The sequence below is a fragment of the Sinohyriopsis cumingii genome, chromosome 14 (assembly GCF_028554795.1).
Source record: "Sinohyriopsis cumingii isolate HCF-2022 chromosome 14, ASM2855479v2, whole genome shotgun sequence".
In the NCBI taxonomy this organism is placed as follows: Eukaryota; Metazoa; Mollusca; class Bivalvia; order Unionida; family Unionidae; genus Sinohyriopsis; species Sinohyriopsis cumingii.
The window spans coordinates 6,102,118-6,120,215 of NC_142974.1; positions in this window are offsets into that span (position 1 = coordinate 6,102,118).

Genomic DNA, 18,098 nt, shown 5'->3' on the forward strand with positions numbered 1-18,098 from the left:
CATCATATTGGTGAAGTATCGTCAAAGTGGTTGAGTCCAGTTACCGGAGTAATCGAACAAGTAGCATACGGCAAACAAACGAAAGATAAGGAACTTAGAGATCTTGGGCTTATTCCTATGACAAGAGATATTGAGCAGCACGCTAGAATTGTTCCCGGTCAACTTGAACAGATTCATCAAGAACAAACTCAATTACGTCAAGAACAAGCACAAGCACAAGCACAAGCACAAGCACAAATACTAGAGTTACAAAAAAAAACACAAGAACAATTGCAGCAGGAACAAGAGCACCCCGAAGAAGGAAGAATAAAATTCTTGAGTACTGATAAATTTACCGATGAGGTTATCACAAGAATAAAGGAAATGAATCCGGATGAAGTTATAAAATTTGCTGTGGAAAATTATGATAAAAATAGACGGAAAAAATTAATGAAACCTCATCAAGCTGAGAATGTGTCTCGCGTACAGTGGATAAAATGGATATACTATATACACAAAGATGTCAAAAAGGTCAACAAAGATGATCCTGAATATATCAATTTTATTGATTCGATAGTCAATTACAAACCACGAGAATTTTCAGAGTCGCGTTTGTTCCCATCTTCGCTTGAAGAAATCAAACCCGCAGAAAGCAAGGAAGTTCAAGAATTAGCTGAAGAAATCGTATTTTCTTCAAAAATACCATCTGATTTTGTAGATGTACCTGCGGATTTGCTTTTGAGATCCCGAACTATCAACAGACTCGATGATAGAGAGACAAGATTGCACGTTGCTGCAAATTATAACTTACGAAATAAACTTTTATACCTGCGAGAAAGCGCGCATAAAATTGTTGATGCTAATCCAGAAATCTGGCCTGCGGTAATTTATTTTGGTAGTTTAGGGGAGGAAATATATTTAAAAGATGACGGATTTAAAAATTTTATGGAGAAAGTTGAAGAATATAAAAAAGAACAGAAATTAAGAAAAGAAAAACTAATATCAGGAAAAGGATATGGAAGTGGATATTCAGTTTGTCCCGACAGTGTTGTCAACGACGTGTCTCGTCTTGAAGTATTAATCGGAGGAAAACGAGCTGGAAATAATTCTCCTGAAATAATCAACGAGGCATCAAATATTTGTCAGCGGTTATTTCGCGGCGGTGTAATTGATTCTCATATTTATAAGGAACTTATTGACGAGCTTATCGATTAAAACAACATAATTGAAATAATATGATTATTCACAAACATCAACGCAGACCAGCACCGGTCCGCGTAGTTAACTCTCGATTGCCAGTATATAAATATGTTCACGGCAACGGATTAGGCGATATCGTTGGAAGTTTTGTTACTCGAGTAGCACCTAAAATTGGTCCTGTGATCAAACAACTAGGATTAAAAGCAATAGGAAAGATTGGTGAAACCGCTGTTTCTGGTATTGGCAATTTAGCTAGTAAAGGATTCAACGCTGTCAAAAGTAAAATATTAAATTTAATACGTAAAAAAAGACCGGTCAGATTACCTATCACTAGAGAGATGCCACCCGAAATTAGCAAAACCATAAATGAAGCAGCAAATAAGAAAATAAATGATCTGGCGCAGGAAGTTGCTAAGACGAATATAGCACATGAAATTGCAAACACAAATCTAGCTCATGAGATTGCAAACACAAATCTGGCGCATGAGATTGCAAATACAAATCTTGGAAATACAAGTTTCATTTCAGGAGATGGTCTTCGTTTTAGACGATATCATTAGTAATAATGTTTTCACAAGTGTCAAATGAAGTGTTTGACATGGACGAGTCTGTGGGTAGAGACACATCCGTGCGAGATTTTCAGTATTTCTCGTACGAGGTAGTTGAACCAAATGCACCTAACCGCAAGGAAATTCAAGTTCACGATACAACAAGATATTTTCTTCCGTCTGAGGCGTATATCGAGGTTGTTGGGATACTTAATAAAACCGATAATACCAACTACGATGCAAATTTTAACGTTGGATTTGTCAATAACGGTATCATGGCATTATTCAAGAGTGCCACTTACATGATTGATGGAAGAGAGATTGAATCAATCACTGACAATGTTGATGTAGCAACAACGATTATAGGCCTAGCAAGATACTCGGATGATTTCACCAGATCGGCTGGTCCTAGCATGATGTTTGCTAAGGATAATTCTAATGAACCTATATTCAAACCGTTTGTTGTTAGACGACCGAATAATAACGCCGGCAATGCTGTTGCTGATGTTGAAAATATGATAATTAATCAAACTGAAAATTATAATCTTGGATTTGCTACGCGAAAGAAAATGTTAGTTGGAGCCGAGAATAATTTCTCTTGTGCAATTCCATTATCTCACATTTTTGGATTTTGCCGGCATTTCAGGAAAGTTATTTATGGAGCAAAGCATACAATTTCCTTTATTCGAGATGCCGCGGGTAATGATAGAGCCATTTGGCGAGAGGCGGGTGATGCTGGTAAGGTAACATTAAATAAAATTACTTTGTGGATGCCAGCAGTAACACCATCAATTCGCGAAGAAGAAAAATTATTATCATTCATGAATCAAGGAGGAAAATCCATTATGTCCTGGTTAACAACAACAACCGACTCCTCCGATGTTAATATGAACGGAATATACACTTGGCGAATTGCGTCACAGCAAGGTGTTTCAGCGCCCAGGCATATCTTCATTGTTCTTCAAAATGCAAATAGATACGATCAAACTCACAGTCACATGATATTTGATCAATTTGGGGCAACAAACGTATCATTAAGAATAAACGGTCAACAAGAACCATCCGAAGAAATAGCTATTAATTTTGCTCAATATTCTACGGCACGCGCGTATCATCGATTATTAAGTTTTATGGGTCGCGATCAAAATATTGATACCGGATTGCAAATATCACAATTGGATTTTAATACTCTCTATCCCATCTATTATTTTTCCCTGGAACATCTTGATTTGGTAAAGCAGTCGGTTGTCGATATTCATTTCAAAGCCAGAATTAACACTGGAGGACCGGCAAGAGCCATCGCGGTTATTCTTAGTGATAGAACAATGATCCTAGAAGGCATCAGTGGTAGAATGAGAGTCATCGACGCGCCCGTAGAAAATATGTGATAAATTCTAAATTTAGATAAAGTGATTATTAATATGCCATACGAACACGTCAGCGTAACACTGACCCCGGGTCAGATAAAAAAACTTCAAGTAGCAACAACAGCGCGAAGAGGTTTAAAATTAATCTTGAAAAATAATCAGATTCACGGTGGACCTAACAAACTATCACTGACACGAGGTCAACACGGACGATTTACCAAAGCCAGATCAATGAATTCTGGTGTTCATGTAACTCTCTCCATTGGCGCAGTGAAAGACATGGTCAAGGTAGGTGGCTTCCTTCCTTTCCTATTGCCTTTATTAGCTCCGTTGATAACGGGCGCGTTATCAGCAACGGCTGGATTCGGAGTTAAAAAATTATTGGATAAGGTTACCGGAGGAAGATACGGTAAAAAAAAATACCATCGCGGATCCGGCCTGAGACTAGGACGACCTCCAATGTACGGATCCGGCCTAAGATCATCACGCCATCATCGAATTTAGATTTAATCAATGAAGCAAAGAAAAAGAAAATAAGATTTTTCAGAGGAGTATTCATGCGAGATCAATTACCGGACAAACCAAATTCTACCGAGACAGGAATAATTAACCTCGATAAAAATTCCGGCCCTGGCACTCACTGGGTTGCGTACGCGATTAATCCTCGCGAAATCATTTACTTTGATTCGTATGGACTAGCACCACCAAACGAATTTTTCAAGTATATCTCTTCGTTGAAACTTCCAGTTTGGTATTCAACACTTCCAACGCAAACATCAACCGATCCACCAATATGCGGTCCAGAATCAATTAACGTTCTTGATGCAATTTCAAAATCATCCCGCCCTTATCACAAAATTTTATTTGAATATACCGTAGATAAATATCATGGTTGACATTTATGGTAGATCTCTCTTTAGAAAGAAAGAAGAAACAGATGAAGAAAAAAAAATCGATACATCAAATTTTGCAACCAAGAAAGACATTAACAATCTTCTATCGTTGGCAGAAATAAATCCTGGTGAAATTGCTGTTTTTCAAAATACCGAAGGTCGATTACAAACTAGCAATGTCAAAGTAACTGATATGATTAGCCGAGATGAATATAACGAACGCATCAAGCAATTTACTCAATTATCAGATTCAGTAACAAAATCTATCACTGACGTTACTAATATTATCGCAAGTTTACCATCAAAGGCAAATATCGCAGATGTAGAAAAATCCGATAAAGAACTATCAGCGACATTATTGCTAAAGTTGGATAAGTCAGTCTACAATGAAGATCAGGAAAAACTTACAAAACAGTTAACTAAACTAACTAACGATCTTAAAAAACTCGATGAAACCTTAAAACAACTTAGCAAGAAAGTTGATGATAATATAAAGAAAACAACTGATACTTCATTCGTCGCAGATCAATTAACAAAGAAAAAAGTTGATCAGGAATTGCACGATGACCTCATTGATAAAGTAGGAAAGATCAACGAAGATATTACTAATATTATCGCTGACGTTTCTGAAATAAAAACCACAATGGATAAGAAAGGCGATAAAGTGTTATACGACGATCTTAGCAAGACGACAAAGAAAATTAGCGATGATATTGCAAAAATCAATAAACACATCGAATCGTTACGTGGAAGTGATGATTACGATGATCTTGTTGAAAAAACAAAATCCATCAACGATGATATTGCCAAGATAAATAAAGATATCGAGGCGGTGCGTTCACTAACATTTCAAAAAGCTGATAAAACATCACACGACGATCTTAGCGATAAAACAAAGAAAATTAGTGCTGATATTGAAACAATGCGTGTGTTAATGAATCAGAAAGACGAGAAAACAAAATCTATCAATGATGATATTGATCAAATCAGCAAAGATATTGAAACAGTTCGCGGATTAGTACACCAAAAAATTGATAAAACATCACACGATGATCTTGGTGAAAAACTAACAAGAACAACCAGGGACGTTACTAACATTCTTGCCGATGTTACAAAGATAAATACTGCAATAAGTGAAAAGGTTGATAAATCATCACACGACGAGAAAACAAAATCCATTAATGATAATATCAATCAAATCAACAAGGACATTGAAACGGTTCGTGGATTAACTCATCAAAAAGTCGATAAATCATCACACGATTATCTTAGTGAAAAACTAACAAAAACAACCATGGACGTTACTGGTATTCTCGCAGATATTAACACAGTACGTGAACAGAAAATCGATAAATCATTATATGATGAGAAAACAAAATCCATCAGTGATGATATTACTAAAGTTAGTAAGGACATTGAAGCAGTTCGTGGATTAACGCAGCAGAAAGTCGATAAATTATTATATGATGAGAAAACAAAATCCATCAGTGATGATATTATTAAAGTTAGTAAGGACATTGAAGCAGTTCGTGGATTAACACAACAGAAAGTCGATAAATCATCACACAATGATCTTGGTGAAAAACTAACAAGAACAACCAGGGATGTTACTAACATTCTTGCTGATATTAACGCAGTTCGTGGATTAGCAAATCAAAAAGTTGATAAATCATTGTACGACGAGAAAACAAAGAAGATTGATGAGGACATTGAAGTAGTTCGTGGATTAGCAAATCAAAAAGTTGATAAATCATTACACGACGAAAAAACAAAGAAGATTGATGAGGATATTACTAAGATTAGTAAGGACATTGAAGTAGTTCGTGGATTAGCAAATCAAAAAGTTGATAAATCATTACACGACGAAAAAACAAAGAAGATTGATGAGGATATTAACGCAGTTCGTGTATTAGCAAATCAAAAAGTTGATAAATCATTACACGACGAAAAAACAAAGAAAATCAGTGATGATATTACTAAAGTTAGTAAGGACATTGAATCAGTTCGTGGATTAACACAACAAAAAGTCGATAAATCAGCACACAATGATCTTGGTGAAAAACTAACAAGAACAACCAGGGATGTTACTAACATTCTCGCCGATATTAACGCAGTTCGTGGATTAGCGATTCAAAAAATTGATAAATCATTGCACGACGAGAAAATAAAATCCATCAATGATGATATTGAAGCGGTACGTGAATTAGCAAATCAAAAAGTCGATAAATCAGCACACGACGAGAAAACAAAGAAAATAAACGAAGATATTACTAAGATTAGCAGCGACGTTGAAACGGTTCGTGGATTAGCAAATCAAAAAGTCGATAAATCAGCACACGACGATCTTGGTGAAAAACTAACAAGAACAACCAGGGACGTTAATAACATTCTCGCCGATGTTACAAATATAAATACCGCAATGCTTCAGAAAGTTGATAAATCATCACACGACGAGAAAACAAAGAAAATCGATGAGGATATTAACGCAGTTCGTGAGCAGAAAGTCGATAAATCATCACACGATGACCTCCACAAGAAAATCATTGAAGATAATACTAAGATCATTGAAGATATCAACGCAGTACGCCAAATCGCAATTAAGAAAGTTGATAAAACAATACACGATAACCTCCAAAAGAAACAAAAGAAAATCAACGATGATATTCTCGCAGATGTTACCAAGATAAATACCGCAATGGGTGAAAAAGTCGATAAAACATCACACGATGATCTCAGCGAGAAAACACAAGAAATCAACACAAAAATTGAAAAATTGTCCCGTATTGTCATCCCACCGGATGTGGAAAATGTAGAAAAACTTGGTTGTTATATATCATTTGTGGTACAAGCGATAAACAAGATATGGAGACCCGAATCAAATATTACGAGTTGGATTGCACCAATTACTGGCGTATATCGAGTATATTTCATATCCAAAATAAAATTCACGGTAACAACTGAATTTCACAAAACTAATACATTTCATGAGTATTATCCTGGAATTTTTATTATTTCCATGGAGGAAAATACTCGGGAGGTATTTACATTAGAACCACCAGATAGAACCATCACAGGAGAAATCAAATATCTTGCAATTTATGAGTTTTTATCCGGGTTGGATAATATTCCGTACAAAACTAAATAATATAGTAATTATTATTGTAGATTAAATAAATGACAGCATCAGATTATCGATATAATCTTGCGCGATCATGGCAAGATTCGCTAAAAAAACAAATAGACGAATATCAAATAAAAATAAAGAAATACCAACGCAGATTAGTTACTATTGATGTTGTTGTTTATACTGCATCAGCTATAATCGCCGGTGCGGGTATTGTTTTATCCGTGGTAACAACAATCGCGCCAATTGTAGCAACGATAATAATTTCATCAACAACAACGATAGCTGGCGTTCTCAATATTATTGCAAGAAAAATATCTTCATGCACCAGCGAGAAACTATTATCGTACAAAAATAAACTAACTAAAATTAACGACGCATATTCGAAGTTATCATCGCTGATTTCCGAAAGTCTCAACGATGGAGTTATATCCGATATAGAATTTTATTCGATGATCAGCATCTACTCGGAGATTGAACAAATGAATAATAATAATGTCCGAGTTAGTCCAGATAGTGACAAACACAACACCGCCGACAACAACGTTAATATCACTAAGCTCAACTAATCCAGAATTTAGTATTAGTTTTCCAACTCCAATTAGCGTCAAGGAAATGGCATTGATACAACTTCGTGTTTATAATAGCTGGCCTAATATCAGATCAAAATCATTCGGTAAATTATTATCAAACAATTCACTTGTTGTTGCTGATAAGAAACACGCCGATGGAACTCCTAGTTGGTTTGTCGTTAGTATACCAACCGGCAGCTATGAGATTGAACAAATTGATAAAGAATTCAACACTAGAATATCGAATATTACTGGCGATGCTCATCCAGGAATAAAGATATCAGCACATGAACCAACGTTATCATCAATCATTGAAGTATCGTCGCCGTATATGGTAGATATTTACCGTTCATCTATCAGGACAGTATTAGGCTGGCCTGATATTCCGCCTGGTAGAATAACAACACCAGAACCAAAGAAGTCCGACTTCATCAGCAATGAAAAAAACTTCCACGGACTTGACTTGGACTATATTGATCAGTATGAACAAACTAAGGCGAGTCTTGATTTTTCATCAGGATCAGTTTATATGCTAGATTTGTTCGAGGATAGTATTACAATATTATTTGTTAAAATTATCAACGAATACGAAATACAAAAGAAACTGTTAGAACATTATTTCCAAGATTGCGTATTTAACGTACAAGCTTCATGCAACGAAATTATAATTACAACAGAGCGGATAAATAAATTAGCTGCTGATATGGAACTTATTAACGAACTAGCAACGGGCTATATACAAAACAGCGCCGTTTTTGGTATGGGTTTTATTATTAACGCATTTATGCAACGACATAATCTAACCGAGAGGACGTTGCCAAATTATAAATTTCCCGGCTACAATGTTGATGAGATGAGAAAATTTGTCACTGATACGACTGATAAGTTATTTCCTAAATTGCATGACGCTTGGGTTAAGAAGAAAACACAAGCAGAATCAATCTTGATGCATGATAATGATGGAATTGGACAAGGGAGACATATATCACCTGGGATAGTTAATATAACCGAAGTGATTGCTGTTTATCTTCATGCTGATGTTGTGGAAGGTAGCTACAATGTTGATCCTGCAATATCAAGAGCGGAGCAGGGATTTGTATTATACACATTCTCTCCTAACGTCTCTCCTGGTTACTTGATAATAAAGGAGCCGGTTAATCCGTTTTACCTACGCTGTCATAATCGATTATTATCAAGAATAAATTTCAAACTAACAAATCAAGATGGAAATTTACTTGATATTCGCAGAGAAACGTTAAGTATAAGTTTGTTGGTGAGATCGTAATCGAAAGTTTTTGATTTTTAAATCTGTATCCCAGGGAAAAACAAACGAAAAAAATAAATAAAATCCAGGGAAATTTTCACAAAATAAAAAAAAAAGATATTTTTTCTGAATTTTATTTATTTTTTTAATTTTGGCGGGGGTATTTACCCTTCAAATCGAGTAATTTATATAATTTCGTGAATCCGCTGGGGTAAATACCCCTCAAATCGAGTAATTTATATAATTTCGTGAATCCGCTGGGGTATTTACCCCTCAAAATTAATAAATTTGTGTAATTTCAGTAAATAAATTATTTTGGTAAATAATAAAAAAAAATTAATAAAAATCAGAAAAATTAAGAAAGTTTCGTAATTTTATGTTTTTTGTTGAGTATTTACCCCTCAAATCGAGTAATTTATATAATTTCGTGAATCCGCTGGGGTATTTACCCCTCAAATCGAAGTAATTTATATAATTTCGTGAATCCGTTAGGTAAATACCCCCGCCAAAATTAAAAAAATAAATAAAATCCAGGGAAATTTAAATCTTTTTTTTTATTTTGTAAAATTTCAAAGATTGGAAAATTCTCTTGTTTTTTCATCAACAAGTTTTTTCAATTGTCTGACACGAGAACTTGTGATTTTCCTTGATTCATATGCGTCGGATAAAATTAATCTAGCTTTTTCTACTAGCGTTGATAATTTAACAAAATCCTCGATGTGATCATCGCTGACTGTCGCAAGTGATTGATACATCGCGATTTGGATCTTCTTTATTAATTTATATTCTGACGGCAGGGTATATTTATATTCGAGTCTCCCTAGAATAATTGTTTCGAATTCTGATCTGATTTTATTCACATCAAGGTCCGATGGGAGATCTATTTTTCTTTTCAAACTATTAATCTCTCCCATAATATCGTTTATTATTTCTTCGTCCATTATACTAATTTTGTAGTATTTAATTATTCTTCATCATCATCAAATATTATTGGAACATAGAAGAATCTGATCCACTCACCGAGATTGTAGGAAAATGTTCTGTGGTTTATTCCCTCCGCTACTCGCCATATCGATACTGGAGTAATTTCATAAAATTTCGCAGCAGCATATATCGACTCAAATGCAATTTCTTCATTTGTTTCTTGATTTACCGACTTAACTGACTTGGCATCTTTCGGATGTTTTCCAGTGTTACCCGAGGAACAATTTTCACTCTGAGTCACAACTCGAAGATTAGTTAATTCATTATTAAGTTTATTTCCATCGATATGATCTATAACCAAATTGTCTCTGATGAGTCCATGGAAACATTCGAACACAAATCTGTGAACGAAGTAATTTGTTTTTCTTCGCCTATTATTTTTGCTGATTGTGAATTTGAGATATCCATTCATATTAATATTACCAACAAGATTCTTCGTTCTGATGTGTCTCACATTTCCATCCTTGGATGCTTCATAATCATCAATGGTAGGATGTGATCTATATTCGCTCATAGGAATCGTTGATTTCATTTCCATATATAATATTTTATACTTCTAAATCATAATTTGCTTTGAAACGATTAATATAATCTTCTTCACAAGAAATTACTGAGGAAGATTTCTTTTCATAATATCTCCGTAGCTCACGATATTTCTTTCCACCACAAGAAAAACATAATCGAGTCTTTCCTCGAATGCCAACTTGGCAAACCAAACATCGTTGTGGTCCTTTGTTGCCTCGTCGAACTTCGTATATATGAGCGCCGCAATATTCACCTCTGCAAGATTTATCACATGATTTTGTTGATCCGACTATTATCCAAGCGCATTGCTTCATTATTATAATTAGATATTTGTCTAAAATATAATAATGGATTTATTTGATCTTGATGAGGCAGAATATATCATTCCTGAAGTAGATCGTGCAAAGAAAGAATTTTTCGACGATGGCGCGATTCATGTTTGGTCAACTTGGAAAACTAATTTCATTGATGCTACGATGAATCTAGAGCGAGCAAAAAAGATAATCGAACACATAAAATCTGAACACAAAGATGAGCGATTTATTTTCGGAATAAAATTTATTGCACAAATGCCGGACGATACTTGGATTATTCGCGACAAACGAGATCCAGTACGCGGCGGTAAGAAAAATGTCGTTCTTGATAAGAATTCGAAGCCAGGATTATTATTGGGAATTGATGGTCCTTATTATGCTAGAGCTTATCCTTCTAGCGCTGTTGTTTATGGAATTTATCGGCTGAATAATAATCCTGATGCGAAAAATCTACCAGCGATGAAAGAATCACCGATGATAAATTGCGTGGCTGAGAGAGTTATCGAGCATATGAAAAATGCTCGTCGCGGATCTGGTCTGACCCAATTGAGATTGGATAAAATTAATTCATGGGCAAAGACAGTTGCTGATGGTGCATCGATTGATGATGTTGCTGCGCTGAGCAAGAAACTTAAATTTCCTATTACGGTTAAAACACTATCGGGTGAAATATTATATTCGTCGCCGTATAAATCTCGAGGAACACCAATCGAAATTGTTGATCATAATTCACATGCGTGGTCGCAGTCAGTGATGATATTCCCGAAGGATCGCTCCATTAAATTCTATCCCGTGGAATTTTTCACGGATGACGTAAAAGACAATTCTGATGCAATGTTCCGATATATCAAATTATTAGCAAAGTCTGATCCAATATCGGTTTGGTTATTTTCTAGCGAAGAAAAATACGATCAATTTATCTTGCCACGCGGAGATATTTACCGTGATGAAAAATTGCATGAAGCGATGAGAAATATCGCGGAGAAATATTCGTCAAATCCAGATCAGTTGCTGACAAATTGTTTTACTGTTCCATCTGTTGCCGCTCATGCCGCGAGAGAAAGAAATTCGTGGAAACCCACAAGGAATGAGTTTCTTAATGATATTCAACTTAGTTGTATCGAATACGGTCATGGAGGATTGTGGAATACCAAATATTATTTCGAAGATATGATTTCAGTTGATATGAGCGCGTGTTATCCTGGAAGTTTCCTTGGATATGGCGATTGTGCAGATTACTTTGCTAAATTCGGCCATCCTACCAGCGAGATGACGAGAGTGGCAATTAATGGACCGTTACCTGATTTTGTTATGACAGGATTCGCTAATGTTACTTCATTCGAACTTGCTGAAAATTTGCATAAAATTTGCTATATTTGGTTTGGTCGGCATTTATCTCAGCGAAGATGGGTTCCCATAGTGCTGTTGAGATATATGCTGGATTCGTCGATGTTGATATCGCTGACGATAAGTGAAGCGATTATATCCTATAGGAAACAAACTGAAGTGTGGTTACCCACGGACTGTGAAAACGCGAAAGATATTGGAAGAAAAATAATTGGTAAATTTACTCAAGGAGGATCAGTTGATCATAAACATCGCCATGCTAGATTATTCATCAATGACGCTGAAATGGATTTTATTATTGCCGATACGGTGTCAAGAGGAATATTTTGCAACAGAGAAAATATTATTATTGATGGAGAAAAATTAGGTACCGTGATTACTTATCTCGATGGAGAATCAGCGCAGTATACTCATTTAAGATCATCGATGCTCGCTTATGTGAGTATTAATTTGCTGTCAATGATAAATAAATTTGCCGATATCGCGGTAAGGGTTGCAACGGATTCGTTTTATATCAATAAAAAATATCAGTGTAGGTTGGAAAATTTAATCACCGATGGTTCTTGGGGAACCTGGAGAATAAAAAATGAGGATATTCTAGATTATTGTGAAGACGCTGATGTAGAAGATTGCGATAAGTTTCATAAAGACCAATGCGATGAAGTATCAGCAGCATCATCTGCGTTTGATCCGATTTCACGAAACAAATTCGTTTATCTGAATGGTCCTGGCGGTAGTGGTAAAACCACACGAGCGATAAACTTATTTTCAAACTCTGATATGATAGTGTTAACTCCAACTCACAGGTTAGCAAGAGAAATAAAGCAGCGTGGCGTTAGTTCTTGCACGTATCACAGTTATTTCAAGTACAGTGGTGGATTATGGGATCCGGCTCGAATGGGAAACAAATATATCAACAAGATTATAGTATTTGATGAAATTTGCACAGTAAATTTAGTTATACTAAAATCATTCCTAAGTTGGTTGGAAGAAAAAAATACTGCAGTGATAATGTGCGGAGATCATGGTCAACCTGATCCTATTGATGGTGAATCTCCTCATAGATGGCTCAGAAACTTTGTGGATTATTATGAAGAGATTGATGCCGATTATAGATCTAATGATAATTTACTAACTGAGTTTAAAAAAATGATTCGATTGCAACCTAATAAGTTTCAATGTGATGTGATGAGAAAAATAATTGACGAGACTTCGATGGATAATTTTCTAACTTTGTGGCGTCCAGATCATTTGATAATTGCTAGTAGGAAAATTATTCGCGATGTTATTCAGAAAATATTATTTAAGCTTCATTGTGAGAGATTTCCAACATTGCAGGTTCCGTTGTGCTACAGGCCAGCTGATACTAGAAAACAAAATATTAATGTTACTTTGCCGTGCGGAGAAGAAAAAATAATGGTTTTGAACGATATTATTTTCGTTGATATTAATCTTGTCAATGATGCGATAAACACAGAAAGATCACCGTGGAAACTCGGATACGCAGCAACGATTCACTCGTCACAGGGATTAACAGTAGATAGTCAAGTTTGGATTGTTGATGATAGAATTTCCTGGTCAAATTTAGTTTATCTAGCTGTTTCTCGAGTAAGAAAATTATCTCAGTTGGGTAGGATTAAATTTCACATTAACGAAGATGGTGGTAATTGAGTATCTTTTGGAATTACTTGTAGTTCCTCTTTGGTAAATCCTCGTTGCGGTGCTAGTGAATCTAGAAAATAAATTGCTGGTCTTCCTGATGATCTTGTTACGGCCGATATTTTATGCGTTGTAACACTCCAGTTTGGATCGGTTGCTCTTTTTCTGCCACCTTCGGCCTCGCCTTCTTTATATAAATATCTAACCGTGACGCTACCCAGCACAGGCGAAATTATTGAACTTCGCTTTAGTGGTATTTTTGTTTTTGTAATTGCAATTGCGGGTTTCATTGATATCGTTCGTGTTACCTCGTTATTTAGTGCGTTAATCACGTGAGGTAATCTTGTTACCCAATCGTGAGATCGTTTATCTTGGATAAATTCCCTCGCGTATTGATACCCGAATAATCGTTCCGCTAGTGTTTTGTTGAATCTTTCAACGATGGCCTGATTGCGATGAACACCTACAATACCGCGACGGATTTTAACGTTATTCTTTTTCATTAACGCAGTAACCGCACCAAGAAATTCTCGTCCCGGATCAATCTGGAGAAGATTCGGCCATGTCAATGGAGATCGTGAATAAATTCTCTCAAATGCATTTGCTATTTCCGTTGCTGTTTTATTTGATAGCGGTTCCGCTTCTTTATATCTGCTAGCAATATCAACAACAGTTAGCACATATTTGTATGTGATTCCATTAACGGTATCGTGAGGAAGAAACATTAAATCAGCTTGATGAACTTCATTAGGGACGCTGACGGAGAAACTCGCATATGGTATTTTCTTAGGCGGAGGAAGATAAATTTGCCAAATAGCTTGTTTTGATAACCATGATTCAGCGGTGGATTGTTTTACTTTTGCAACCTTGGCAAGTTTGGCAATTGCTGATTTTCCTTTCCAAAATCCTCGCGGAGAATAATATATTTGCTCCATTATAAATTAACCAGCACCTAAAACTAATTTACCTTTCATCGCTCCTTTTATCAACCAGGTTGCTAATTTCTCTTTGAATTTTTTATTAGGAATGACATCTATTGCGTGAATTAGCTTCACATCAGCGAGATGCCGTTGTTCTAAATCTCCACTGCGATATGCGAGATCGTGATAATAACATGCGTTATCAATAGCATTTACTGGTTCTTCGCCGGGATTTGGTTGATCATTATTATTAAGTCTTATATCTAATCTTGTACCGGGTCCGCAGTAGTTATATCCTGGCAAATGTTTCTCTCCGGGATATTTTGCCCAGGGCAATCCTGGTAGATTTTTAATGGAGGCGGTGATGTCTCCTCCGGTTCTATCTTTTTTTTAACGAATCTAAATTTGCTTGTTCCGCAAACAGCACATTCTCCTCTGATTGCATTCCTGTTGTTGCGCGTGACAACTTCGATTGGATTTAGCGTAGCAGTTCGAGTGCGACACTTAACACAATATGAATCCATAATATTCTAATAACATGAATGTAATTGATTTTTCAGCCACGAAAAAACGCGAGCAAGTAAAACACGTCGACGCACTACCAAATTCGATTAGAATGATAATCATCGGACCATCCGGTTCTGGAAAAACTCAGTTATTGCTAAATTTGATAATGAGATGGCTAAAATGGGACAAATTGTATTTAGTTGCGCCGTCCGTAGATGATCAGCGATGTTATAAGGTACTAAAGGAATTTAGCGATAATACTGAAGATGGCACAATAGAATTTATAACGGATATCAATGAAACTCCATCAGTAGAAAGTTTAGATGGCGATACTAATAATCTTGTTGTTTTCGACGATGTGATGCTGGATAAGCAAACTAATCCGGCCAGGATATTCTCGCGCGGCCGACACAAAAACACCGATGTGATTTACGTGACGCAGCGATATACGCAAATTCCGAAGGTTATTAGAGATAATTGTAATATTTTATCGGTATTTAATGGCGTTGATACTCACACGCTAAGGAATATACATCAAACTTGGTGCAATGGCGATATGGACATAAATAAGTTCAAAATTTTCTTTAGTCACGCTCAGGCGACACCGCACGGATTTGTCACGATTAATCTTCATGATCCGCGTAGTAGATATCGAATCGGTCTTGATCAAATTTACTCATAAAATTACAACCCCCATAATGAAATTATGGTCAATTACGGCAAATAAATTTTACAATATCCCCCCCCAAAAAAGCTGCCATTTTTTTTGTGTCCAAAAATGCAAATTTGGGGGGAATTTTTCAGATTATTTCGCGTAGGAGGCTTTATTTTTGAATTCTGAGGGTTCTACGGAAATTATTTGTCTAGAAGGGTTAATTTCGTCTGTGCCACCTGGTCTGTAGAACTTCCCTGCTGCTACCTGTAACCCAGAAAATTCGATTTACTATGCATCTTTTAGAATAATACAAATAAATACATTATATAAAAAATGGAAATGTGTACCTTAAAACAAAACTGTATTTTAATCCATGTTTCCAATTTTGCAAGAAGTTGTCCCACACGTACAAAATCGTCTGCTATCCAACGTGTCTACTTGCCGCTATAACATAAATTATCAACACATTCCTCTGCGTATAGTCTGTTTCTGAATTCTGTAGTAATTTTTCCCCATCAACAAGAAGTTGTAATCACATTACATCCTATTCATTGTTGTTTCTCTTCCACGTAATAGCTTATTTTTCATAAAATGTTGAACTTTACTAACTGTTTTACAACATCGGTTTAGTTTGCTTAATACCTCTAGCCATTTATTTGCATTTTTACGTTGAATTTTGTAAAACTAGCTATAAACCTGACCTAATTACTCAACTGAACTGCTGACAGAAGCAGTCCAAAGTAATATATTTCATTTCTGTAGCCCAAATGGATAAACGTGACATCTATTCAAAGCTATGCGCAGAATAGGCCGACATATCGCGAGTAAGGAAAACAGGGGGGTGGTATCCTCTGTGTCCAAAATTAATATTATTTTGAACAGAATATTCTGGTGACCATTGCATTGTTTCAAATGGTAAGCATTGCTGTGTTTTATTTTTGTCAATCGCTCGAATTCCGTATGCGTTTTGCTTCAGTATTGGAAACGAAAACCTTAGGTGCGCAGAAATGCCCGACAGCAGTGTATGTCACCAGCATATGTATCATCGCTACAGGAGGAACGAAACAAAAGCATCAACAAAAAGAACAAATCAAATCACTTTATTTCAATAACATCAGCCTCCGGCCCATAATACAACATTCTGTTTATGATATACACATTTGGAACGCATCATTTTCTTTAATACCGGAGACATATAAATGTGTGGTTTATTTCTACGCTTGTTTCTACACTTATTTCCAAATAGTAACAGTGTAACATAATTTTATTTTAATGGAGTTAATATAGCCTCTCTCGTGGCAAATGATCTATACAAGTAGTGTGATACATGAGCTACATAGTCATAATATTTTGAAGAATCAGTAATAGACTCTGACCAATTTTGAAAAGCAGTGTTTCAAATCCTTTGGGTGAACATCGAAATAAAAAATTTTCATCGTCAACATCATATGTTATCAGTATATATACAAAGCCATATTTTGATATGACATATCTTTACTCTTCGCCGCCCACGTGACTCTACTAACTTCGTTAGAGGTTTTCAAGACAATATAGCAGGCATGTAGATAACTATCATCCGATAATCGCATAATTTTAATCCAGTATTTTATACAGCTTACCATATATAATGCATACATACCGCATTCCATATTTCTAACTTCTAATAATGCGATTCGATCGGTTCATCTATTTTAAACAGCTCTTAAAATATTTTCTCAGGAAGCAAACTTAAATATGATTAAATACGAAAAGAACATGTGCTACAGCTGAGGTATTACACACACACACACACACACACAGATCAAACCATAATGTGTTGCTATGTGACAGACACAAGAACCTACACGTCCATTATTTCTGCACAACTTTGTATTGTTATATCTCTTGTTTTAAATTGCCCCTAATGATTCTGGAGACAAAAACTTTTCGTGCATTGTGTTTTAAGTGATTTGTTTTGGCTATGCAAGCTGCCTTTTTTCCCCAATAGCCCAAAACGATGGGAAACCGTTTTGAATTTGCGCCGTTCTCCCCCCCCCCCCTAAATATGTGTGTATGTGTGTGTGTGTGTGTGTGTGTGTGTCCACTAATTATCATGCGTATTATATAAATCGCTTTATTTATTTCATTATTTATAGGTCATAAGCTTGCCCCCCAAAATATGAAGGAAATAAAATCTACGTCAATACTTTTAAGTACTAAAATCACATTTTCTTTAATAATAATAATAATAATAATAATAA